The sequence below is a fragment of the Bos grunniens genome, chromosome 12 (assembly GCF_055505025.1).
Source record: "Bos grunniens cultivar Pamir isolate PY7600 chromosome 12, Bosgru_T2T1.0, whole genome shotgun sequence".
NCBI classification, from domain to species: Eukaryota; Metazoa; Chordata; class Mammalia; order Artiodactyla; family Bovidae; genus Bos; species Bos grunniens.
The window spans coordinates 55,880,216-55,904,715 of NC_141176.1; the positions used below are offsets into that span (position 1 = coordinate 55,880,216).

At 37.4% G+C, this 24,500-nt stretch overlaps 1 protein-coding gene across 6 annotated transcripts in view; it reads left to right on the forward strand.

Annotated features, from left to right (window-relative positions):
- The window catches only part of LOC147361797 (uncharacterized), a 331,684-nt gene that overhangs the window by 244,667 nt on the left and 62,517 nt on the right, over window positions 1-24,500 (forward strand). For 3 of the 6 annotated variants that reach the window (XR_015138279.1, XR_015138281.1, XR_015138280.1), the window contains one exon: window positions 1-23,770. This exon is cut by the window's left edge and continues 21,895 nt beyond it. The exons of the other annotated variants lie outside the window; for them this stretch is intronic. The gene's annotated coding sequence lies outside the window, so the exon portion shown is untranslated. Of the gene's footprint in view, window positions 23,771-24,500 lie in introns of those variants that run through there. 6 annotated transcript variants of the gene reach the window in all.

The following is a 24,500-nucleotide window of genomic DNA, read 5'->3' on the forward strand; positions in this document are numbered from 1 at the left end:
ATGCTTTGATGTTCTATTTTCTGTGACAGACCCATTATGATAATACATGAACTATGGAAAGGAAAGCCAAAATCTCTTAGATGGGATCAAGCATAGCATAAAAATCTTCATGGCCATAAATGAAATAAAAATATATATGAGCAAGATGAATTCATGGGTGTTCTGGCTGTACTCCCAGTGTCCTGCAGTAGTGAGAAAGGGTCAGGGGAAGTAAATGTTCAGTGTGAAATGGTGGATGTGAGCCAAGTTCTCTGCATGAATATAGGAGTTTGATTGGCACTGGCCCCACCTCCCGCCTGTGAAAGAAAGTGGAAAAAAAATCCTAGTCGCTTTCTATTTTTATGGGAATAGGAAATGGTAAGCCTGGGGACATAAGAGGAAATAAAACAGGATCACCAGCAGAATCTGAAACCGATTTCCCCTCAGCTCAGTGACTTGGTATCTGCAATATCTATAATGTCACTGCATGGCAGAAAAGACCACAATTTCATTTTAAGATCTTATCCTGGACTGGGAATTTAAGGATAAATCTCTGACCTTGCAGGAGTTTGCTTCCAGTCTCTTCTGCTTTCTGCCAGAAGTAAAGAACAGCAGATTTTACAGCTTAAGAGTCTACTATTTTGCAGCTTTAATTTAGGGACAGTTGGAAATTTCTGAATATGGATGATATGTTGAGGGTGATAATGACATTGTGTTTGTGTAAGATAAAGTTACAGTTCTTAGGAGATAACCTGGTGAAGTATTTAGCATTAAGGTGGCAATGACACCTGCAACTTCTAGATGATTTAGTAGAAAAATTATCCATCTGTATACCATCATCTATTATCTATCTGTGATCTATGGAGAGATGGAGAAATACAATGAAATATTAACATTTGATAAATATAGATAGAGTATGGTTTTTTATTTCAGTATTGTATGTAGATTTGAAAATTTTCAAAATTAAATGAATAAAACAGTTTAATTTAGACTATCATGCTGTAGCTGTCCATCTCTGGTTAATACCATAATTATCATGAGGACACGAGTGTGAGTTGTGAGGCCGTAGGTAATGATTGTGGGTAAGGTACTGGTGTGCGCCTCCCCGGTGGCACAGCGGTAAAGACTCTGCCTGACAATGTAAGAGATGCAGGTTTGATTCCTGAATCGGGAAGATCCTCTGGAGGAAGAAATGGCAACCCACTCCAGTATTCTTGCCTGGAGAATCCCATGGACAGAGGAGCCTGGTGGGCTGCAGTCCATGGTGTCACAGAGAGTCAGACACAACTGAGCGACTGAACATACACACACCAAGGTGTTAATGCAGCGGAAGTGAGTGCCTTGTGAACCTGTTACACCTGCTCACGTAATGTGCCTGTGTTTCAAGGACCTGCTGGAGTCCAATCTTGTGTATAATACTTCTTAATAGGAATGATGTGCACATCCAAATTTATGGATATGTAGATCAGATAAAATCTAGCTTATAATAAGGCATTTTAGCTTGCATGATTATTTTAGTATGCCATTGTCAGCCACTGATCCTCTGTAAGGCACAGAAATATTCCAGAAATTGATGAAGAAGGTTTTGAACACTGTGGCTTTTTATTAGCCCATAAACATCTAAATGAAGGCATAATTTACTGAAAATTGAACATGCTGCAAAGCGTTTTTCTTGTTAAGGATCCTCAGATTGGAAAATTTGATAATTAGGTCAAAAAAGTCACACTTTATAATATAGTACATGAAGCTTCCAGAATTTAAATAGGTTTACCAAGACTTTTCTAAAAATGGAGAGTACAAGGCAAAAACCTACAATGGAGAAGGAAGAGCTTCGCAGAAAAAATAAGTCACAGTGTGCAGAGAGTAATTGTATTCCAGTTCTCCTCCTGTAGCATGTGTGTTAGGATTGGACTACCCTTGCCAGCAGAGTGGAAATGAGATGTATCCCCTTGGAGCCACTGCAGCACTCACCACCGTGCTGTTCTTACGCCACAGTGATGATGACAGCAATTACTTATTTGGAGCCTTTATCAGACTAGATCTCTGAATGATTTTCATTGACTATTTAGTGTATGCAAGAAATACACTTTTGTGATGTTAACACACTGGTGTTTTTGTTGTTTTGTTTTTACAGCATCTTCAAGTAGGCATTGATACTACCCAAAAGGGAAATCTAGTCTCAAAGGGCTACATACAAATAAAGCTTTTAGAAACAGGAAGGTATGGTAAAGGAGATGATGGTGAACATTGAAGCCATTAGAAAACAGAGTCAAGACTAAATACTGGTTGGAATTACAGTTTAAAAATAGAAAAATAAATATTTAAATCTTGGTAATATAAAAATAAGAACATGACTAACACATTTCATTAACAGTGTTAATATCTTTATATTTTGTGACAGGAAGTGAAATAAGGTATAAATTAAAATTTAGTTAAAATGAATTTAGCTTAGTCAAGAGGGTATCTCATTCTGAAAGAACATTCATCTAAAACTTGGAAACTGTTTTATTTTGAATTTAGTTTCTCTTTCTTCTGTAAATTTAAACACAATAAAACTTAAAATTTAATTTATTTTTTTCACTATAGTAGAATAATCTAGGTTTTAAATACCATGCTTTCTATGCATCTATCCACCCAACCATGCATCTGCTATCCAACTATCCTTTTATTTGTATATTCTTTATTTTACATAGTAATTGGAGATGCCTGAAATGCTCTTTATAGTAAGATAATTATAGTTATTTATAAGTGATAGGATTCATAGAGATATTTCCCCATATGTTTTGTACTTTCCTATCTTAGATGCCTTTTTTCTATCATTTTTTTCAAAACCATAAACTCATAAATCTTAAAAAATATGAAAAATACAAATTTCTTGGCTTCAAGTGCCTCAAGTAACTTATTTAGGAAACACGAAATCAAAAGTTCCTTTTATGTTTCAGTTCCTATCAAATTCTTTTCTCTTCAGTAATTTTAACATACTGAAAAAGATGACTTTGAAGGAAAATAATAGGATCTGTTGGAGGGCGTTCAGAGCCAATGTTTTAAATACACGTTTTAAAAACTGATAAAATACATGGAAATAATCAGAGAAGAAGAGCTTGAAAGGAGTGGCTAGAAGGACACATTTGCTTGAAGTCATAATAAGCCCTTGAAAATAAATAAGACTCCGTGTTCTCTTTACTTCACACCTAATTTATCAATGAATACATCCATAGTTTCAAACGTTGGATTCAGGAAATTGAATTATTACTAGTCTGGTGATTAAACTGCCTTACCCATCTGCTAGTATACTGTCATCATTATTTGAGCCTAGCTCAAGTGATAACAGCCATTATAAGTCACTTTCATTTATTAATAATTACACTGCTTATGTAATTCAAGCACTGATTGTATGAAATCTTTTAGAAAAAATAAAACCTTGAATGAGACTTTTTTCCTGTATTAGCATTAAGACACAATCTGAAACACAGTAAATTGAACTTGGAGGAGATTTTCAGAAATCTAATGATGTCTCCAGGTAGCAGCACTTTGGATGATGCTCTGTTGGTTGAGACTGCATCCAGCAAGATTTCTGCTCTAATGGATAGCCAAGTGCTGGTGAGCTTGTGTGTCTGTTTAATTAGCGGGATTTGTGCTACTCCTACAATAATCTTAATGCTGCTAGTGCACTCATCAAGCTTTTTAACTCATTGAGAATCTTTGTTATTTTAGAATAAACTCTTCCTGAAATCACAGAAGGACAATTGTGGTTATCATCTAAAATCACAGTTTGGTGTCTGTGTCATTTATATAGTCTACTAAGAATATTCATGGGACTAAAAAAAGGATACAGTAAAGTTCTATCAGAACCTTTGTGTTTTCTTACTATATCACTGTTAAATAGAATGAAAAGCATTCTACTACAATCAGCCTTTCCAGTTTCTTATTACTATGAATTGAATAAATAAGTTATTTATCCATCTAGTAAATATTATTTGAATGCCTCCTATTTATTACAAGGGCTTTCCTTGTGGCTCAGCTGGTAAAGAATCCACCTGCAATGTGGGAGACCTGGGTTTCATCCCTGGGTTGGAAAGATCCCCTGGAAAAGGGAAAGGCTACCCACTCCAGTATTCTGGCCTGGAGAATTCCATGGACTGTATAGTCCATGGGGTCGCAAAGAGTCAGACGACTGAGCGACTTTCACTTCACTTCACTACTTATTACAAGGTATCCTGGAGGTGCCACTCAAAGCATTTGCCATCCAGGAATGTTCCTCCAGGTAAATAACTGGACCATGATTGCCACAAGCTTCCATAATATTCTGTATTTGCTTTCACAGCAATTAGGCACTCTCTTTCAGGTACTTGTTTTAAACAGTTTGTTTAAACTGTTTATAAAGAGTTTAAAGAGTATAAGGTCCTATACTCTATGTGGGCGGAAACTGTGTCCCATTTGTTAATGGCTCTATCCCTGGTGCCTAACACTGTGATAGACACATCATAGGCATATATATAGATGTAATTCACACAAGTACACATGGGTAAGTACAAATGCATATACACAGTCACAAATGCACGTAGACATCCTCACACACCCACACACATACTTGCGAGAAACAACAGATAAAATATTAGGACTATTTTGTAAGAAACACAAACAAAACTCATGAAATTATCAAGGAAAATAGCATGAGAAGGGCAGATGAATAACAGATGGAGGAGGATTTAAAAGAAAAAAAATAAAGAATAAAGAGTTTATTCTCCATGAAGAGGAGACATCCTAAGGAGATTAGCACATTGTAGGCAGATTTCCCAAATTTATATTGTGCATTGCCAAAGACTTATTTACACATCACGTATTATCTACATTAGAATCTGAGTTTGAGTAAACTTCATAATCATGTTTACCAAATTAGACGTTTAATTATTTTCCTTTACTGTCTTCAAGTGCTAGTTTTAAAGAAAATGAAAAAATACAGGAAAATAGAAGTGAAATCTATCACCACAAAACCCAAATTGAAATAGTGCTAAATTTTTTTCACTCCAGTTTTTAAATTTGTACAACAGGTGTTTGATTCTGACTTGCTGAGATAACACTCTCTAAGGTTTAACTGGTTTTGTCTACTCTGGGTCTCAAATTATAATCTTTGTGAGTTCAAGAGATTCATTTGATCTGATTAGCCACCTGTAATAGTATCGGAAAGGGCTAAAACATTATATTTCATGTGTATACTGAAAGGAATGAGAGTAACAAAACCAATTTAGAAAACATTATTGTTAATTTCAACATTAGTGCATACAATCAACAGTGGTCTATAAAATATTTCAAGTTTTTGTGCCTTTTCATTTTTTCCTGTTTAGGTAGACCTTTTTAGGACAGGATGCTGGAGAAAATGTGAGTCAGATTATTAGGATCTGATGTGAAGGGTAAATCTGATGATAACAATTTCTCTTAAACTTTTTTTCATTGGAGAGCTGCTGGGTTGCCATTTCCTTCTCCAGGGGTGCTTCCCAACTCAGGGATCAAACCCAGGTCTCCCGCATTTGAGGCAGATGCTTTACTATCTGAGCCACCAGTTAAGTCCTCAGATTTTCCCTAGAGTTCTGTCAATTATTTCACTGGATGTAAAATTCTGGGCTGGCAGGTCACTTCTTTCAGCTCTTGGAAAATGAGTAAAAACATATATTAGCACTATTTAAAATTTAATTGTTTTCCTTTACAGGATTCAAATACTTGTTTTAAAGAAAATGGGAAAAAATATAAAAATAGAAACAAGAATAAAGTCTATTCCCACAAACTCAAGTTTAAACCCAGTGTAATTAAAATTGTTTTTCACCTCTAGATAACATGTGGTTTTCTTTTTTCCCCTACTGCTTTCAAGATGTTTTCTTGTCTTAATCTTCAGAAGCTTGAATATAATGTTTCTTATTGGATTTCTTTGGGTTTATCCTGTTTGTAGTTCACTCAGTTTTTGGGTATGTAGGTCTGTGTCTTTTGCCAGATTCAGAAATCTTTTTGCCATGTTTTTTGCATACTTTTCCAGCCCCCTCCCGCTTCATTTTCTCCTTCTGGGTTTCTGATGGCACAAATGTTAGATCCTTCGTTATATTCCCACAGGTCCCTTGGGACTCTTCATTTTTCTTTCATTTCCTTTTTTGGGGGGGTTTATTTTCCTCTCTGTTGTCCAGATTCGCTAATTTCTAGTTTCCACATTCAAGTTTATTGATTCATCTCCCTGCTTCATCTGGTTTGAGCTCATCCATTGAGCTTTTTATTATTTCAGTCGTTATATTTTTCTGTTCTTAAATTTTCATTTGGTCTTTTTTATATCTTTCATTTCTTTGCTGAGATAGTCTGCTGAGTTTTTATATTTTTCAATTGGTTTAAACACGTTCATAATTGCTTGTTGAAGTGATTTTATAATGGTTGCTTTCTCAGTTAATTCTAGCATCTTTATCTTCTTTTCCCTTGACATTTTCCTGGTTTGTTTAGTAAGTGACTTTTAATCGATATTTCGGTGTTTCTGGAACTATATTGTGAAACTCTGCATCCTATTTATCCTCTGTTTTAGATGGTTTGTTTAACATTATCCTGGAAGGGACAGCTTCCCTGGCAGCTCAGATGGTAAAAGCGTCTGGTCACAATGCTGGAGACCTGGGTTCGAACCCCGGGTCGGGAATATCCCCTGGCAAAGGAAATGGCAACCCACTCCGGTACTCTTGCCTGGAAAATTCCATGGATGGAGAAGCCTCGTAGGCTACAGTCCATGGGGTCGCAAAGAGGTGGACACGACTGAGTGACTTCACTTTCACTTGGGCAGGGACAGGAAATCTTTGGCGGCTCAGGCAGTAAAGAATCTGCCCCAGAGTCCATGGGGTTGAAAAGAATCTGACACCACTGAGCGACTAACACTCTTCCTGGCAGGGACAGAGGGAGAAGAGGGATCAGTGCGGTATCTTTACTTCCAGGTGAACCTAGAAGTCTTAGGTTTTCCACTCAGCGACCAACACATGAGCAGAATCACTCATTACTGCTGGACAGAGGTAGAAGTCTGGCTCCGCATGAAACCTCTGCTCACACCTCTTTGGTGAAAGAGGGAGGAGCGCCTCATTGCTGCTCCCACGGCCCTCCACTGATACCATGGAACGACGGCCCCGTTATCTTTGGGAGCTGGTGAAGGTCCTAATCTCCATCCGTCCTCTTCTGACACCATCCCAGAGGGTGGAAGGAGGTCACCTCATCCGTGCTCGGTTTTCCACGCTGTCCTTGCTGGTGCAAACGAGGATGAAGCCTTCGTTTTTCCTGTGATGTGTGCCTTGAGTAAAGCAGTTATTGTCTAAAAGTATCTCTCTGGGCTGCCTTCCCTGCTTGTCTTGTTTAGAAAAAGCAGGGATTTTTTTGTTTGTTTGTTTGTTTGTTTCCTTTTGCTTGTGTCTGCTGGCATTTCTGGGTTGCCAATTTCTTCAGCTCCGACTCTGCAATATATAAGGCAAAAAGAAAACTCCAGAAACTGACCATTGTGTCATTCTTTGGGTCCCAAGTTCCCCAGCTGTTCTGCTTATTTCTGTCCATTTCTGGAGTCTTCCTATGTTTGCTTTATAGAACAATGCCAGGGTTTTGGCTGTATGTGGGGGGAGAAATAAGGAAAAGCATATACACTTAATCTTCTCACATGATGAATTTTGAGAAAACAAATTTTGATGAAATGACAGGATGAATTTGTGGAAAATCAGAAGTCTGAAAGTTACTCAATAGTGGTCCTCCAGTCCATTCAATGGAGAAGGAAATGGCAACCCACTCCAGTGTTCTTGCCTGGAGAATCCCAGGGACGGGGGAGCCTCGTGGGCTGCTGTCTATGGGGTCCCACAGAGTCGGACACGACTGAAGTGACTTAGCAGCAGCAGCAGCAGCAGCAGCAGTCCATTCAAACTCCATACAGAGATTGGTAATCATTGCATTCTTTTTCATTCAGTTCAGTTCAGTTCAGTTCAGTCACTCAGTCATGTTTGACTCTTTGTGACCCCATGAATCGCAGCATGCCAGGCCTCCCTGTCCATCACCGTCTCCCAGAGTTCACTCAAACTCACATCCATCGAGTCGGTGTTGCCATCCAGCCATCTCATCCTCTGTCGTCCCCTTTTCCTCCTGCCCCCAATCCCTCCCAGCATCAGAGTCTTTTCCAATGAGTCAACTCTTCACATGAGGTGGCCAGAGTTTCAGCTTTAGCATCAGTCCTTCCAAAGAACACCCAGGGCTGACCTCCTTCAGAATGGACTGGTTGGATCTCCTTGCAGTCCAAGGGACTCTCAAGAGTCTTCTCCAACACCACAGTTCAAAAGCATCAATTCTTCGGTGCTCAGCTTTTTTCACAGTCCAACTCTCGCATCCATACATGACCACTGGAAAAACCATAGCCTTGACTAGACGGACCTTTGTTGGCAAAGTAATGTCTCTGCTTTTGAATATGCTATCTAGGTTGGTCATAACTTTTCTTCCAAGGAGTAAGCGTCTTTTAATTTCATGGCTGCAGTCACCATCTGCAGTGATTTTGGAGCCCAGAAAAATAAAGTCTGACACTGTTTCCACTGTTTCCCCATCTATTTCCCATGAAGCGATGGGACCAGATGCCATGATCTTCGTTTTCTGAATGTTGAGCTTTAAGCCAACTTTTTCACTTTTTCATTAGTTTTTATTAATGATCAAAAAACAGGTTGAGAGTCACAAATTAGGTCATAATAACAATCGTCTGACCAATTTCTTTAAGAGAAATTTCTCGAGTAGTTTTTCTAGGAGGAATTCTATAAAACAGAACAGATTTTTGTTGGATTCTTCTGACAGTGTTGTGACTCAAGGAGTCTTAGGAGATATCTTTCAACTCTTTATATAGACAATAATATGGCTCCTAACATGTTATAAATGTTAAATAAGCATTTAGTTGTTTCACTAAAGGTCTTCTATGTAGGTTACATTTCCTTTGAAAGTAATAGTCTGAAGTCAATTTTGAGTTTATTTTATTTCCTTATGTTTCTTTGAAAGGGTAAATCATTCCAGCTCTAGAATAGAAATGCTTAGTCTCCTGAGATTCCTCTGATGAACAGCCAAAGGAAAAATTGTTTGGCTACATGGGTTTCAACATTTTTTTTTTTAGAAAAATCATAGATATCTAGTTGTAGATTCTGGCAATTTGGGATGTTGGGTCAATATGAGGAATTTCCAAGGGGACTCTGAAATGCTCATGATATTACTAGGTTACGGAAGTAAACAGAGTTGGCATAGTTTTTCAATAGTCAAAACAAAGTATGATCTATGTAACATATTTGTATTATAAGTAATACAAGTATAATACAAAACAGGTGACTAATATTGCTTAACTATTTAAGTGTACCATATGTGATCAAATATAGCCAAATGGTAATTTAATTATTGCCATGAAAATACAGATACATTCCAACATTTTAAAAATAGCTGATTTACTGTGTTGTGAACTTTGAGGCTATACATGTGATTGTGTATGGTGAGGAAGTTTACAGTTTATTATATAGAATCAGTTATAAAAAAGTAAATGAATATTCAGATATTCTGGGAAGGAACTGTTGTGCTTTTTATGTGAGGAGATCAGTCATCCAAAAAATATTTCCAAGAAATACTTTCTGCTGTGATGAGCTGAACATTTGTACTACTTAACTGAGCTCCTGAGAACACGAGACTCATGCATAAGATCTAAGCTTTGGTGCACCATGAGCTGCTGTTTTACTTGGTGGCTGTGGAATGCATCCCTATCTGAGATGGTCCCTTGGATAATGCAGCTTGTGAAATCCAGAAGAGAAAATAAATGTGAATAACTGCAAAATCTAAACTATTTATCCTGATATTGGATCAGTAACATTAGTTTTATTTACTCTGGATAAAATTTAAATAAATGGATGAGCTGAGACATATATAAGTGATAACTACCATGAGATAATTATTAAAGTCCTTGGTCCTGACCTGTTTAGGGCATCTGCTCATAGGACATATCAATGTGTATGGGATATACTGTTGGCTTGAATTGGTATCCAAAATTGTCATATTTTCTTTCTTGAGGACTTATTCCAGTACCAACATGTGTATTTTCACTTTACCAAGTCTGCTTGGCCTCACCAATGTGTATGGTTAAGTGCACAAGGCCAGGGTGAAAGGCTACATTCTTAGTTTTGATGGTACAACACACTATATAAGGCAGTCCTCCAGAGCAGTAAATATTAATAGATCAGTGGTTGGCAGAAGTTCAGGTGAAATAACAAGAGGGATGAATAGGTGAAACACAGATGTTCAGAGCAGTGAAACTCTTCCAAAAGATATTTTAATGGTAGACACGTGACATTATGCATTTGTCAAAATACCACAGAAGAGTATAGCACACACACACACACACACAACAATGTAAACTGTCTTTCCATAAAAATGTATAAACGTTGGTTTATCAATGGTAACAAATGTACCACAATAGAAGAAGAAACTGTTTAGAGGAAAGAAGATACATAGGAACTCCCTGCTTACCTTTTCTGTACACCTAAGACTGTTCTGAAAAATAAAGTTGATTTCTTTAAAAAATGCTAAAGTTGTAGAGTAGTATATAATATGCAAACTTTTAATTCCATTTCCTACTTTGAGATCTGCCCACCTGCTCCCTTTCAACCTTGTCTGTCTGGTATCTTAGCCTCAGAAGTGAAAGTCCTCCCCACCCCGTGTAGCTCTGGCTTTTTTTTTGAAACAGATTTTTTAACCAATCTCTTGATTTTCTGTCTCAACACTCTGACTTCTGTAGACCTTGAATCTAAGTCTGTCGTTCCATCTGGATTTACTCACTGCTGCTCAGTATTCTCCTGTCCAGGCAGCTCGGTTGAAACTTTCTCTATTCTGCTAATTTACTCACTATACTATGTTTTTCATCTTCGAAAATTTGTTGTAATATCTATTCTGGTACTGTCTCCTTTTTTTCCTTGCTAGTCTAAACATTCATAAATTGTTTCACTTTTTTTTTTTTAAGTAAAGCTTCAGGGGTGAGAGGAAAAAGCACATATAGCCAAACAACTCTGTTTAATTAAAAGTAAAGGTGGCTTTCTGCTTCTCTTTCTCGGCTTTCCCGTCTTTCTCTTTCTCTGGACACAATTTCTCTTATTAAGTAAAGTTAAATATAATTTTTGCCAATACATTGCACAATAATATGAACTACTTTAAAGTTAATAATAACTGTTTTGGGCAATGATTAACTTGATGGGATCATGAGACAACATTCAATGTAATTATTTAATTAATGACAATGAAGTATTGCAATATTGAGGGACTTGAATACATTCTGAAGGATACTATGGATAAGAACTATGGCTCAAAGCCAGCTCAGAGCAATTCACATTTCAAATAATGAAATGATGAATTTTCATTGCTTCTCCCCCCTTTTTTTGCTTCTCTAAGCTTTGCATCCTGATTGAAGCAAAGACATCTGTCTTTTCCCAGATAACAAGAACTTGGTTGCTGTGGCAACATATTGACTAGGGAACTTAAAATAAAGGTGGCTCAATTCCAAATCACTTTTTTTTTCTCCTTCACAAAAACAGCACACATTGGCTAAAAAGCTCTACTGGAATCTTTATAATCAATAAACCTGTTGTTTGCTGAAGATTTGTATCCCCAAACTTGCATTTTAAGCAGGTTAGAAGTGTACATTTGGTTTTTGGATAATTTTAAACTGTGAAACACTGCACTGCATCCTTTTATACAAATTTTTCTTCCTCTTCCCTTCCTTTCTTTTTTCTTTCCTTCCTTCATTCTTTTCTTCCTTTTCTCTTCTCTTTTTTCTTCATTTCTTTCTCTCTCTCTAGTTTAAAAAATGGGATGGTAGGGACCCAAGTGCATGTAAGAGGAGGGGTAGAGGCAGTGAAAGAAACTCTTCAAAGGCCTTTGCAAAAGCAGCGCCTGGTTGCTAGGGCTTGGAAAGATTGTTATTTGTAGCTAACACAAAGTTATTCCAAATTGCACTCAGCCTTAGAAGAAAACAAGTTCCAAATTTTTAAAGAGAGGCATGGATTGACACTGCCAACATATGAAAATAATCTTTTGACACTTTGAGAGGCATATCTATTTGTGCATTAAAATGTCTAAATTGCTGAGGGGGAGAATTATTGTTGAACTCTTAAATGGAGGAAATACATTTTTTAAAATTCATATATTTTAAAAAATTTGAATTTTTATAGTATTTATTTGTAAATTTCATCTTTTGAGTCCTGTTGTAAAGTTGAGTTCATCAGCAACCAACCTGCATGGCAGGAAAATAAATGTGATGCTACCTTAGTTTTATTTATTTTCTTCCAATCCTAGAGCCTTGTAATTCATTTCTTTTCCATATATTTAACAAAGTAACACAAAGTAAATGTAAATATGTGTATACATTTACTGTATATATGAACTTATTTAATATAAGGTTATTTAAATTAATTAAATATTACTCCAAATTTTTCTATAAGACCAGGCCAAGGTAATTTACATAGGATTGGTAATTTTAACAAACAATAAATTCAGTAAGCAAAGGAAATAAAAGTGATGCTATCTCTATTAACTGTTGATTATATGATTTGAGATAGATATTTAGTTTTCAAAGCTATTTAAGCAACAATTAGAACCATACATGGAACATGGACTGGATCCAAATTGGGAAAGGAGTATGTCAAGGCTGTATATTGTCACCCTGCATATTTAACTTATATGCAGAGTACATCATGCGAAATGCCAGGCTGGATGAATCACAATCTGGAATCAAGATTGCAGGAAAAAATATCAACAACCTCAGATATACATATGATACCACCCTAATGACAGAAAATGAAGAGGAACTAAAGAGCCCTTTGATGAAGGTGGAAGAGGAGAGTAAAACTCAGCATCCATTATTTGGAAAGTAGTTTTGATATTGCAAATCCCCTAAAAGGATCTTGGAGACTTTCAGGGGTCCACAGATCACGTTCTGAGAATTGCTATTTTAGAAACTACCCTGCTGTTATAAAGACTGAATACTAATACTTTCCTTAAGTTCATTTATAGAAACGAAAAGAAGAACTAGAATAATTTGGAAAAACCCCACCAAAAATATTCAGCTACCTTAGTCACCAATGCATAGGCCTCTTGAAAGAACCGTATCTTTTACTATTTGAACAACATCTTAGGTATGCAATAAATCATAATGAAAGTAAAAAAAAAATCAAAATCCAAAAAAGGAAGATTATGGCATCTGGTCCCATCATTTCATGGCAAATAGATGGGGAAAAAGTGGAAAGAGTGATAGATTTTTATGTTCTTGGGCTCTAAAAGCATTATGGATGATGATTACATGCTTGCTCCTTGGAAAAAAAGCTATGACAGATCTAGACAGCATATTAAAAAATGGAGACGTCACTTTGCTGAAAAAGTCCCGTATAGTCAAAGCTATGGTTTTTCCAGCAGTCATGTATAGATGTGAGAGTTGGACCATAACAAAGGCTGAATGCTGAAGGATTGATGCTTTCAAACTGTGGTGCTGGAGAAGACTTTTGAGAGTTCGTTAGACAGCAAGGAGATCAAACCAGTCAATCCTAAAGGAAATCAACCCTGAATATTCATTGGAAGGATTGATGCTGAAGCTGAAGCTCCAATACTTAGACCATCTGATGAAATGAGCTGACTTATTGGAAAAGACCCAGATGATGGGAAAGACTGAAGGCAGGAAAAGAAGAGAATGATAGAGGATGAGATGGTTGGATGGCATCACCAACTCAATGGACATGAGTTCGTGCAGACTCTGAGAGATGGTGAAGGACAGGGAAGCCTGGCATGCTATACTCCATGGGGTTGTAAGGAGTTGGACATTACTTAGAGCCTGAACAGCAACAACAAAACATTCAGTTTTCAAAGCTATTTATGGGCCTGGAACAATATAGATAAATGATTTTTTTGAGAGCATATAAATATAAAAAAGTAACATTTTGGAGTAATGATCAAATGCTAACCTCTCTTTTCCCATCCCTCTGGTAAGGATGTAGGTTATTCTAATACAGTCAAGAATGATATTTACCTGATTAGAGATTTTTAAAACAGAGAAGATTGGAGACATAATTTCCCTTCATGCATGAGAATTTATAGGACAGAGTTTACAGATTTGATCTCAAAATGTTATAATTCTTTTTTCCCCTATGAAGCCTCCTATGAGTATGAGTAATGACAGCAAAAGAAAATTTCTTCCATGCAAAGCTTAATGGATGTAACAAGAAGGTGCTTATTAATATATTAATTTCCTTAGATGGTTCTATCATCCAAAGAGTGAAGTATATATCTTTCAATACTAGGGATCCCCTGCTGATCAAGAGAGTTTGTAATGAAGGTAGAAGAGACTGACTGGTCATCTCCAGCTTTGACTTGTATACTTACTGCCTCCCATTTATCCTCCTCCTGCCTGGAGAATCCCAGGGACAGGGGAGCCTGGTGGGCTGCCGTCTATGGGGTCACACAGAGTCGGACACGACTGAAGCGACTTAGCAGCAGCAGCAGCAGCAGCAGCAGCAGCAGGACTCTATCTTGCAGGTCCACCATCCTGTTTCTTTCTACAGGTTATGACACTCAAGGGATCTAGCTTTATTTCTTTGATATTCACGTCACACTATAAATATCCTCTTAGTCTTCTGATTTTATTTTCTTGATACTTTATGTTATTAGAACTTCCCTAGTGGATCTGTGGTAAAGAATCTGCTTGCCAGTGCAGAAGACATGGATTTGATCCCTGGGTTGGGAAGATTCCCTGGAGAAGGAAATGGCAACCCACTCCAGTATTCTTGCCTGGGAAATCCCCTGGACAGAGGAGCCTGTCAGGCTACAGTCCATGGGGTCATGAAAGAGTCAGACACGACTTATTGACTGAACAACAACAAAAACTGGACTCCTAGCCCAGTATAAATAGTTTCCTCCTGCTCACATATCTCAGTGAGTAAGTCTTTCTGACTTATCTCTCCAGAAGACTTAAGGAAATTCTTTTCATCAGTCTGGTTCCTGATCCAACAACATAAAGTATCAAGAAAATAAAAGGGGTCCAGGGGTAAGAAATATTGAAAAGGTATTTAGCTCATTCTGAAGGGAAAATTTTATGCTGGATACTATGCTAAGTATGTGTCCTTCCTAGGGAAGAACAAATCCAAGAGATGAGTAGGACCTCTATATAAGACAAGAGAAAAGATACTACATCCATTTGTGAGCTACCTCAGAGCAGCACTGGATCTCAGGTTTCAAAATATATCAAGTTAAGATAATTCAAAAATGTTGCACAGGAACAGGGATAGATGCACGCAAATAAGACAGAGAACTCAGAAACAGGCTAACACATATGCAGAATCTTGATATCTCAGAGAGGAAAATTAAAACTGGATAGAAGATGGATTATTAAAAACAAATAGTGCTAGTACAATTGCCCGTCCATAAGGAAGACAGTAAAACTGTATCCCTGCTTCAGTTCAGTTCAGTTCAGTCACGCAGTCATGGCCGACTCTATGCGACCCCATGAATCATAGCACGCCAAGCCTCCCTGTCCATCACCAACTCCCGGAGTTCACCCAGACTCACGTCCATCGAGTCAGTGATGCCATCCAGCCATCTCATCCTCTGTTGTCCCTTCTCCTCCTGCCCCCAATCCCTCCCAGCATCAGAGTCTTTTCCAATGAGTCAACTCTTTGCATGAGGTGGCCAAGGTACTGGAGTTTCAGCTTTAGCATCATTCCTTCCAAAGAAATCCCAGGGCTGATCTCCTTCAGAATGGACTGGTTGGATCTCCTTGCAGTCCAAGGGACTCTCAAGAGTCTTCTCCAACACCACAGTTCAAAAGCATCAATTCTTCGGCACTCAGCTTTCTTCACAGTCCAACTCTCACATCCATACATGACCACAGGAAAAACCATAGCCTTGACTAGACGGACCTTTGTTGGCAAAGTGATGTCTCTGCTTTTCAATATACTATCTAGGTTGGTCATAACTTTCCTTCCAAGGAGTAAGCGTCTTTTAATTTCATGGCTGCAGTCACCATCTGCAGTGATTTTGGAGCCCCCCAAAATAAAGTCTGACACTGTTTCCACCCTTTCCCCATTTATTTGCCATGAAGTGATGGGACTGGATGCCATGATCTTCATTTTCTGAATGTTGAGCTTTAAGCCAACTTTTTCACTCTCCACTTTCACTTTCATCAAGAGACATTTGACTTCCTCTTCACTTTCTGCCATAAGGGTGGTGTCATCTGCTTATCTGAGGTTATTGATATTTCTCCCAGCAATCTTGATTCCAGCTATGTTTCTTCCAGTCCAGTGTTTCTCATGATGTACTCTGCATATAAGTTAAATAAGCAGGGTGACAATATACAGCCTTGACATACTCCCTTTCCTATTTGGAACCAGTGTGTTGTTCCATGTCCAGTTCTAACTGTTGCTTCCTGACCTGCATACAGATTTCTAAAGAGGCAGGTCAGGTGGTCTGGTATTCCCATCTCTTTCAGAATTTTCCACAGTTTGTTGTGATCCACACAGTCAAAGGCTTTGGTATAGTCAGTAAAGCAGAAATAGATGTTTTTCTGGAACTCTCTTGCTTTTTCCATGATCCAGCAGATGTTGGCAATTTGATCTCTGGTTCCTCTGCCTTTTCTAAAACCAGCTTGAACATCAGGAAGTTCATGGTTCACATATTGCTGAAGCCTGGTTTGGAGAATTTTGAGCATTACTTTACTAGCATGTGAGATGAGTGCAATTGTGTGGTAGTTTGAGCGTTCTTTGGCATTGCCTTTCTATGGGACTGGAATAAAAACTGACCTTTTCCAGTCCTGTGTATCCCTGCTTAGTACTATGCAAACAATAAAGTTCTATTTTTGTATATATGATTAATAAATGGGATACAAATATGGGTACATCTGTGTGTCTTCATGAAATTCCAGATAAAATACAAGAATGCAATATTGATAGAGGCTGAAGAGGAATTAAAAATCAATAAAGTGAAAGAAAGTGAAGTCGCTCAGTTGTGTCCAAATCTTTGCAACCCTTGTGGACTGTAGCCTATCAGGCTCCTCTGTCCATAGGATTTTCCAGGCAAGGGCACTGGAGTGGGTTGCCATTTCCTTCTCTAGGGGATCTTCCCAACCCAGGGATTGAACCTGAGTCTCCCACATTGCAGGCAGATGCTTTACCATCTGAGCCACCAGGGAAGCAAAAAATCAATAATAAGGTATAATTCCCATGGCATATATAATAAAAAATAAATTTTCCATTAGTTTCATGGTAATACATGTATAGATAAAGAAGTCTAGAAATACAAGCTCTTTCAACATATTTAGAAAAAGAAATGACATCTTAAAATGAAAAAAAATATAGCTGTAATGAGAGGTTTGCCCTTCCCTGAAAGCTCAGACAGTAAAGAATCTGCCTGAAATGCAGGAGACCTCGGGTTTGATTCCTGGATCGGGAAGATCCCCTGAAGAAGGGAATGGCAACCCACTCCAGTATTCTTGCTTGGAGACTCCTATGGACAGAGGAGCTTGATGGGCTACAATTCATGGGGTCGCAAAGAGTTGGACACAACTGAGTGACTAACACTTTCACTCAATGAGAGGTTTGATATTTATTCTTCAGTGCTAATGAGTATATAGAAAATGAAACAATCAAGAATGTGAAAATGTCAAATCATAAAATCAATAGGCAGTAATATATATATACACTGATGAAGAATGAGTAAATAAGTATTGCTATGTAAAAATGATTTATCTCTTATTTTTTAAAAAATATATTAAATTGGCCCTATATTGATCTCTCCTCAAAAACTTCAATGAATTCTACCAGATGCAGGCTACACTGCCTCAGCATTGGCCATTATCACTTGAAATTAAGTAAAATAAAATTAAGCACATACATGCAAAGACTTAAGCATCTTAAAATAAAGAATAATACTTTTTAAAAAAAATCTAAGATAAAGGGAAAAAACAAAATCACATTATCTAGAATATAATGGAAAAAGTGAGCAAGATTTTAAGCTTATAACTTTTTGAGTGATTATTCAATATTACTAATCTCAGCATAATTTATTTTAGGACAAATCAAAATAGATCAATATTGGTCATATTACCAGAAACTGAAATAGAATTTGGTAAAACTCACTAGCTTTTCTGAATTAAAAAAAAAAAAGTCTACATAAATCAAAATAGAATAGAACATAAATATTATATAAAGATGACTAGAAACCAATAGAATGAGCATAATCAATATTAATGTATAAAGCTACTTAAACTGGCATTTAAAGCTATAAAGCTAGGATTAAGAGATACAAGTTGAAAGTGAAAGTGAAAGCTCAGTTGTATCCGACTCTTTGAGACCCCATGGACTATACAGTCCATGAAATTCTCCACGTCAGAACTGGAGTGGGTAGACTTTCCCTTCTTCAGGGGATCTTCCCACCCAGGGATCGAACCCAGATCTCCTGCATGGCAGGCAGATTCTTTACCAGCTGAGCCACAAAGGAAGTGCAGAGATACAAGTTACTATGTATAAAATAGATACACAAACAAGGATATACTATATAGCACAGGGAGTTATAGTCATTATCCTGTAATAAATTTTAATGCAGTATAATGTGTAAAATCACCATGCTATACTCCTAAACTAGCTAATCTGATCACATGGACCACACCCTTATCTAACTCAGTGAAACTAAGCCATGCCTTGTAGGGCCACCTAAGACAGACGGGTCATGGTGGAGAATTCTGACAAAATGTGGTCCACTGGAGAAGGGAATTGCAAACCACTTCAGTATTCTTGCCTTGAGAACCCCATGAACCGTATGAAAAGGCAAAAGGATAGGACACTGAAAGAAGAACTCCCCAGGTCAGTAGGTGCCCAATATGCTACTGGAGATCAGTGGAGAAATAACTCCAGAAAGGATGAAAAAGATGGAGCCAAAGTAAAAACAACACCCAGTTGTGGATGTGACTGGTGACAGAAGCAAGTCTGATGCTGTAAAGAGCAATACTGCATAGGAACCTGGAATGTTAGGTCCATGAATCAAGGCAAATTGGAAGTGGTCAAACAGGAGAGGGCAAGAATGAATGTCGACATTCTAGGAATCAGTGAACTAAAATGGACTGGAATGGGTGAATTTAACTCAGATGACCATTATATCTACTACTGTGGGCAGATATCCCTTAGAAGAAATGGAGTGACCATCATAGTCAACAAAAGAGTCCTAACTGCAGTACTTGGATGCAATCTCAAAAATGACAGAATGATCTCTGTTCATTTTCAAGGCAAACCATTCAATATCACGGTAATCCAAGTCTATGCCCGACCAGTAACACTGAAGAAGCTGAAGTTAAATGGTTCTATGAAGACCTACAAGACCTTTTAGAACTAGCAGCCCCAAAAGATGTCTTTTTCATTATAGGGGACTGGAATGCAAAAGAAGGAAGTCAAGAAAAACCTGGAATAACTGGCAGATTTGGCCTTAGAGTACAGAATGTAGCAGGGCAAAGGCTAGTAGAGTTTTGCCAAGAGAACACACTAGTCATAGCAAACAACCTCTTCCAACAACACAAGAGAAGACTCTACACATGGACATCAACAGATGGTCAGCACCGAAATCAGATTGATTATATTCTTTGCAGCCAAAGATGGAGAATCTCTACACAGTCAGCAAAAACAAGATTGAGACTTGATGACTGTGGCTCAGATCATGAACTCCTTATTGCCAAATTCAGACTTAAATTGAAGAAAGTGGGAGAAACAACTAGACCAATCAGGTATGCCCTAAATCAAATCCCTAATGATTATACAGTGGAAGTGAGAAATAGATTTAAGGGACGAGATCTGATAGACAGAATACCTGATGAACTATGAATGGAGGTTCGTGACATTGTACAGGAGACAGTGATCAAGACCATCCTCAAGAAAAAGAAATGCAAAAAAGCAAAATGGCTGTCTGAGGAGGTCTTACAAATAGCTGTGAAAAGAAGAAAAGCCAAAAGCAAAGGAGAGAAGGAAATATATACCCATTTGAATGCAAAGTTCCAAAGAATAGCAAGTAGAGATAAGAAAGACTTCCTCAGTGATCAGTGCAAATAAATAGAGGAAAATAATAGAATGGGAAAGACTAGAGATCTCTTCAAGAAAATTAGATACCAAGGGAACATTTCATGCAAAGGTGGGCTCAATAAAGGTCAGAAATGGTATGGACCTAACAGAAGCAGAAGATATTAAGAAGAGGTGGCAAGAATACACAGAAGAACTGTACAAAAAAGATCTTCATGACCTAGATAATCACAATGGTGTGATCACTCACCTAGAGCCAGACATCCTGAAATGCAAAGTCAAGTGGGCCTTAGGAAGCATCACTATGAACAAAGCTAGTGGAGGTGATGGAATTCCAGTTGAGCTGTTTCAAATCCTGAAAGATGATGCTGTGAAAGTGCTGCACTCAGTATGCCAGCAAATTTGGAAAACTCAGCAGTGGCTATGGGACTAGAAAAGGTCAGTTTTCATTCCAGTCCCATAGAAAGGCAATGCCAAAGAATGTTCAAGCTACCAAAAAATTGCACTCATCTCACATGCTAGCAAAGTAATGCTCAAAATTCTCCAAGCCAGGCTTCAGCAATACATGAACTGTGAACTTCCTGATGTTCAAGCTGGTTTTAGAAAAGGCAGAAGAACCAAAGATCTAATTGCCAACATCTGCTGGATCATGGAAAAAGAAAGAGAGTTACAGAGAAACATCTGTTTCTGCTTTACTGACTATGCCAAAGCCTTTGACTGTGTAGATCACAATAAACTGTGGAAAATTCTGGAAGAGATGGGAATACCAGACCACCGGACCTGCCTCTTGAGAAACCTATAAGCAGGTCAGGAAGCAGTTAGAACTGGACATGGAACAACAGACTGGTTCCAGATAGGAAAAGGAGTATATCAAGGCTGTATATTGTCACCCTGCTTATTTAACTTATATGCAGAGTACATCATGAGAAACGCTGGGCTGGATGAAGCATAAGCTGGAATCAAGATTGCTGGGAGAAATATGAATAACCTCAGATATGCAGATGATACCCCCTTATGGCAGAAAGTGAAGAGGAACTAAAAAGCCTGTTGATGAAAGTGAAAGAGGAAAGTGAAAAATGTGGTTTAAAGCTCAACATTCAGAAAACTAAGATCATGGCATCCAGTCCCATCACTTCATGGCAAATAAATGGGGAAACAGTGGAAACAATGTCAGACTTTATTTTGGGGGGCTTCAAAATCACTGCAGATGGTGATTGCAGCCATGAAATTAAAAGATGCTTGCTCCTTGGGAGGAAAGTTATGACCAACCTAGACAGTATATTAAAAAGCAGAAACACTACTTTGCCAACAAAGGTCTGTCTAGTCAAGGCTATGGTTTTTCCAGTAGCCATGTATGGATGTGAGAGCTGGACTGTAAAGAAAACTGAGTCCTGAATCGTTGATATTTTTGAACTGTGGTGTTGGAGAAGACTCTTGAGAGTCCCTTGGATAGCAAGGAGATCCAACCAGTCCTTCCTAAAGGTGATCAGTCCTGGGTGTTCATTGGAAGGACTGATGCTGAGGCTGAAACTCCAATACTTTGGCCACCTGAGGTGAAGAGCTGACTCTTTAAAAATACCCTGATGCTGAGGAAGATTGAGGGCTGGAGGAGAAGGGGACAACAGAGGATGAGATAGTTGGATGGCATCACTGACTCAGTAGACGTGAGTTTGGGTGGACTCCAGGAGTTGGTTATGGACAAGAAGGCCTGGTGTGCTGCAGTCCTTGGGGTCACAAAGAGTCAAACATGAGTGACTGATTTGAACTGAATATTCCTAAAACTAATATATTGTAAGTCAATTATATTTCAATACGCAATAGATAAAAATATGAAACTACTTTACAAATTCAATGATTTTTTAAGTTGTATCTCATGTAGTAATACTGAAAATTAAGTAATGTAAATATATGTTTTTATATGCAAAAAATAATTTGAATTAATTTTTACAAAAATTGCAATAATAAAAATAATTATTGATAGATTACTCTATGCCAGTCACCATGCTAAGCACTTTAAAAAGTGATCTCATTTTAGTTCTCTCAGTGACCCAAAATGTTGTCTCATCTTACAGATGAGAATTTTGGGGTTTTTGGATGTTTTTTAAGTGTACAGAACTAAGAAGTGGTAGAATCAAGATTCATATATAGATTTAACTCAAAAGTTAAGTTATAAACAAACATGCCACACTTCCCTTTGTATTGAAGACTTCTGACTGTGGATAAATCAATTCATATTTTTGTATAGTCAAAAATTAAAAATTCAGAAAAATATAAAGTTTTAGTATAAATAGGAATTCACTTTATAATGAATGGATTGCCTTGCAGGAATAGTTGAACCATTGAATCACTTGTATTAGTTTTTTAAAATTAAAGATCTCCATTTGTCTTTTCACTTAAATACTATACCTGCTAGTTAATTAACAATGAAGATAAATTAAAAACTATACAGGAATCATCTGTCAATTTAATAAAACAACTTTTGGATACTTTTCTCTAGAATGAGTGTAATAAAACCAAAGTAACTAATTTCTGTAGTGTTATCAAAACCACATTTATATGAGAACTTTGGAGTGAACATAAAATTCACATATTTGGCCCCATGTAAATCAAACCATAAATTTAATAAGTAAATTGTTCACCTGTAACTGTGTTTATATTTATCATGAAAGAGAAGTGATATGTGAGTAGCTTAAAAACAGTTTTCTTGATGTTTTGTTATTCTGTGCACACTATCATTACCAGGAGTGGATCCATCCTCCTACAAAATAGAAAACCCCAAGTCAAGGGAGGAGAGAGGGAATGAGTCTTAACTCTCCAGCTGAAGCAGCTATAGAGTGAGTTGGCACCACTAATGTACTTCAGAATATTTGATTTTAAAAGTAATTCTAACTTTCAAAAAATTAAAAAAGCTAATATCATGGCATCCAGTCCCCGTGCTTCACAGCAAATAGATGGGAAAAAAAATGGGAACAGTGGCAGATTTTATTTTCTTGGGCTCCAAAATCACTGTGGATGGTGACTGCAGCCATGAAATTAAGACACTTGTTCCTTGGAAGAAAAGCTATGACCAACCTAGACAGCATATTAAAAAGCAGAGACATTACTTTGCCTACAAAGGTCAAAGTTATGGTTTTATAGTGGTCATCTATGGATGTTAGAGTTGGGCCATAAAGAAGGCTGAGCACCAAAGAATTGATGCTTTTGAACTGTGGTGCTGGAGAAGAGTTTTGAGAGTCCCTTGGACTGCAAGGAGATCCAACAAGTCCATCCTGAAGGAAATCAACTCTGAATATTCATTGAAAGAACTGATGCTGAAGCTGAAGCTCCAATACTCTGGCCACCTGATATGAAGGGCCGACACATTGGAAAAGACCCAACATATTGGAAAAGACCCTGATGCTGGGAAGGATTGAGGGCAGGAGGAGAAACGGGTGACAGAGGATGAGATGGTTGGATGGCATCACCAAATCAATGGACATGAGTTTGAGCAAACTCTGGGAGATAGAGAAGGACAGACAAGCCTAGTGTGCTGCGGTTCATGGAGTTGCAAAGAGCTGGACACGTCTTAGTGAATGAACAACAAATATTTGAGAAGTTGATTTGGACAGCACAGAATTCTAACTTCATGGTACAACTTATAGTTCGAGTATGATAACTGTTACTTATTTGAAAATTTATTACAATAAAATAAAAGACTAATTATGTTTTTGGAGGACACTTAGTTACTTTGACCTCACACTTCACCTTCATCATCTGATATTTATGGCATTTGATTACTTTGTACACAGCATTATTCTGTATTCAATTAGGATTCAGATCTTGATTTTGAGAGTATATATGTCATGAAATAAGTAGGTTATTATAAATCACTGGGTTTTTTCTTTTTACAATAAATGGCATATTAAGAAAAGATAATGATGCAGTTACTATCATTTTTCCATCTAATACTTTTGCAATTGAATACATTTATTTGTCTCTGAATCCATTATGTTGAAGGCATTTAAATGGTTCTTTGCTTTTTTCTTATTTCAGAGCATCTGAAAAATTATAACCAAATCAAATCCATTTGTAATTCTAAGGATAGATGAAGTGAATATATGATTATGAAATGAATTTATGAGCATGAAATGAATTTATTCCTTAATTTCAGACACCTTAACTTGAATGAGCCTTCTAAAACCTTTTAATGCATCTATTGTTTTAGGAATTCAATCGTGACCAACTTTTCAGGCTTATGTGATTAAGGTTTCTTAATATTTTGTTGCTCTTCCTTTCTGCATCTGCACTCTGAATTGTATGTCAGTTCATGTTTATAAATTTCATGATGGAAAGAATTAATTTTTAAAAATTATTTCTTTATGCCAGTAGATCTTAACCAGGGGAGTTTTCCATTCACAGGACACTGGCAATGTCTGGAGATAATCCTGATTGTCA